The sequence below is a fragment of the Nicotiana attenuata genome, unplaced genomic scaffold, assembly GCF_001879085.1.
Source record: "Nicotiana attenuata strain UT unplaced genomic scaffold, NIATTr2, whole genome shotgun sequence".
Classification (NCBI taxonomy): domain Eukaryota; kingdom Viridiplantae; phylum Streptophyta; class Magnoliopsida; order Solanales; family Solanaceae; genus Nicotiana; species Nicotiana attenuata.
The window spans coordinates 182,597-186,463 of NW_017671110.1; positions in this window are offsets into that span (position 1 = coordinate 182,597).

Sequence of the window (3,867 nt, forward strand, 5' to 3'; positions counted from 1 at the left end):
CTTCTCGCGTCCTTCTCTCCGCTTCTGCGGATACCTCTTTAAAAATCCTAAAAACCGCTTCTGCGGTAAACCTTTCGCTTATGCAGACCCGCCTATGCGGATTATTTTCCGCTTCTGCGGAAAATGCTCGACCTTAGCCCTATCGCACCTGCGACGTCTGCCCCGCTTCTGCGCAACCGCATCTGCGGTTTTCTTTCCGCAGATGCGGAAATACCTGCTGCTGCCAAAAACCTGCAATTCCAAACTTCAAATTTCATTCCGATAGCCGTCCGAAATCACCCCGAGGCCCTCAGGACCTCAACCAAAAGTGCCAACCCATCCTAAAACATCATACGAACTTGTTCCAATCATCAAAACACATCAACTAACACCAAAATCATCAAATTACATCGGATTCAAGCCTAAGTTTCTTAAAAACTTCCGAAATACGCATTCGATCAAAAACCCAACCAAACGGCGTCCGAATGACCTGAAATTTTGCACACACATCCAAAATCACCTAACGAAGCTACTGCAACTCTCGGAATTCCATTCCGACCCTCAGATCAAAATCTCACCCATCAACCGGAATTCGCCAAAATACTAACTTCGCCAATTCAAGCCTAATTCTACACCGTACCTCCAAAATCAATTCCGATCACACTCCTAAGTCATAAATCATCCCCCGAAGCTAACCGAATCACTGGAAGTCACATTCGAGCCCTCCAACTCAATAGTCAACATTCGGTTGACTTTTCCAACTTAAGCCTTCCTTAAAGAGACTAAGTGTCTCATTTCTTATCAGAACCAATCCAAATCAATTCTAACACACCACATACCGATAATGAAACATGAAGAAGCATAAAATGGGGGAAACAGAGTGGTAATACATGAAACGACGGGTCGGGTCGTCACATCATTACACCTTGTCAAAATAAAAAGAAGCTAGCCTACGCTATGATATATGGATTACAAAAGGTCCTATCTATGTCTTCAAACTTGCTCTTGTATTGCCTTGAACTTGTATTCTTCCGATGGAATCCTTGTTATTGCCTTGAATTGTGATTGGAGATGTTCTGCCTTTCCTCCTATTGATGCTTGACTGCTGAAATTTGAAATATATGCCTCTATTCTCCAGGCGGGCTCCTGATTGTTGACGCTTGACAAGTATTCCCTTATTTTCTAGGTGGGCTCCTGATTGATGAATCTTGAAAAGTATTCCCTTGTTCTCCAGGCGGGCTCCTGACTTCAACAAGGCGGACAAACAAAGAAAAATTTCTGCACCAGTGTGGTGGCTGGGCGCATCATGTTATCAAATATTAAAAATTAACGGATAGAATTTGAATTGTGCTTCCCTTGTTTTCCAGGCGGGCGCCTGACTGCTGAAGCTTGAAAGGTATTCCCTTGTTCTCCAGGTGGGCTCCTGATTGCTGAACTTGAAAAGTTTTCCCTTGTTCTCCAGGTGAGCTCCTGACTGCTGAACTTTGAAAAGTATTCCCTTGTTCTCCAGGTGGGCTCCTGACTTCAACAAAGCAGACAAACAAAGAAAAATTTCTGCCCTAGTGTGGTGACTGGGGTACAGCATGTTATCAAATATTAAAAGCTAAAATTGGAATTATACCTCCCTTGTTCTCCAGGTGGGCTCCTGACTGCCGAAATTTGAAATATTCCCTTGTTCTCCAGGTGGGCTCCTGACTGCAACGCTTGGAAAGTATTCCCTTGTTCTCCAGGTGGGCTCCTGACTGCAACAAATAAAGAAAACAAAGAACATTTCCCGCCCCAGTTTGGTGGCTGGGCACAGATGTAATTGTTAAATTGAATTATTCTACCAACTATTATAAGAATGTGAAAGCTAAGTCCTATTATCCAGGGAGGTCCTCATTACGAACCTATGTTATATCTTCCAAAGGTGTTACTACCACTACATTTGTTGTCTAAAAGGTCTTAAACTACTTCCCATTATCCAGGCGGGTCCTGACAACTTCTAGTAAAAAAAATAATTTAACCTAATCGGACCTTATAATCTATATCTTGTTATCTAAGCAGACCTTAAAACTACGTCCCATTATCCAGGAGGGTCCTGAAAACTTCTAATTGAATCCTATCTTAAACATGCAAACTTCGAAACCAACTTATATTCCTTTAGGGTACATTTATGTTAAATTATGCTACTCATGATTGTTTTGAAATTTAAACTAAATCCCATTTTTAGGAGGGTCCTGAAAGTTTCCAGTCATACCTGTTTCTGTGCTACCTTCCCTTACGGAGGGTTTCTCTGAAATGAACAGAATTTCTGCCCCTGTTTCAATCAAAGAAAAATCTTGTCAATTTTAAAGATGGTGGCTAGTTGCTGACATTCTTGCTAGATACATCCCTGCTGCTGGGCTCCGCTCCGTTCCGCTTTCCTGGCCTTGCCTTGAATCTCCTCGGCTTCCTAACCGAATTTCAACCCTTTGACTCTGATGTCCCAAGTGTTCTGTCCCATATTGTTATTTTTGTGTTTCTGAACCCTCTTTCGAAACTTCGCTTCTTCCCCACGATTATCGATTAATCCACCGATGACACTTCCAGTGGTCCTTTATGACTTACTTTGCTTTTTGACATCTTTGATATACTCTGGCCCTGTCTGTACAACTAGGAAGCTGGTAGTTAGCCTTGACGTTCCTTACTTTTATTTTGAACAGAACTGACACTGAAACATCTTAAAGATAGACCTCGAAAGAGTGAAATGCAACAACCTCGAGGGTTAAGGATAAAGAGAATCCGAGAACAGATGATTTGTAATGAAGAAAGGAGAGAATGAGACTTATCTGAGTGGAACAGCTGGTACCATTGAGCATGCCATGCATTTTGGATTAACCAGCCCAGTCTGTCTAACCAATCAACTTTCAATCGCCACATTTGTCGTTCCGGACTTTCACAACCTGATTTTCACCCAAACCCAAACCTTGCTCGTCCTGCAATGTCTTGAGCAGCTTTTGACCACAGACTTGTCTCATTTGCCGGTCTGAAAAACTCACCTTCGACTTACGGTGCCCGTGAGGGTTTTCACCAATAAGACTCTCTTATTTTGATTTCTCTCAACTCACTTACGGTGCCCGTGAGGGTTTTCACCAATAAGACTCTCTCATTTTTATCATTTTTCCCTTGCACCGGAGTGTTGCCCCTGACGTGAATCACTTTTACTTGCTCGTATTGGCACTTCCTGAAGATTGATCAAAAGGTCTTTCTTTGGACCGTAATGCAGGCTTTTGGATAGGGTTAGAAAGAAAGGGTATCAAAGGCTCTAAAACAATTCAATATGGGTTCACAACTACAACTTTCGGAATCAACTTTCTTGCACAACCATAATTGCTTCCCCAGTTCTTTCGTGGGGACTTTTGGGATTTTGTTTTGATGTGACTGAACCTCAGGGAGAGGCTGCCTACGTACCCTTTCGGGATCAAGTCAAACGTAGTTCAGGTCATAGGAATTACTTTGTTGTTGCAATCTTTCCTTTTCTTTTACTTTCTTTTCTTTCTTTTCATTTCTTTTTCTTTCTTTTCTTTTCATTTTTCTTCTCTTTTGTTTTTTCTTTTTCTTTCTGTTGGACTGTGTTTTCTTGCTTCTTCACTGATTTTCCTTGCTTGAGCTTCCGAGTTGTTATTGATTCCGAAAGAGGGGTACGAAAGAAAGTAAATGAGGCTCAAAGGGATGACAAAGGATAAAGTGTTTGGATAGCATAACAAAATGCCTTCGTCATTTCAATCTCAAAAATATGCCAAATACAATAAAGTACAAATAAACCAAGAAATCATACATAGTATCGCTTGACTGCATCAGAGTTGATAGCCATTTATACACATTTTCCTTCCACATCTGTCAAAATATAATGCGCCATTGGACAAT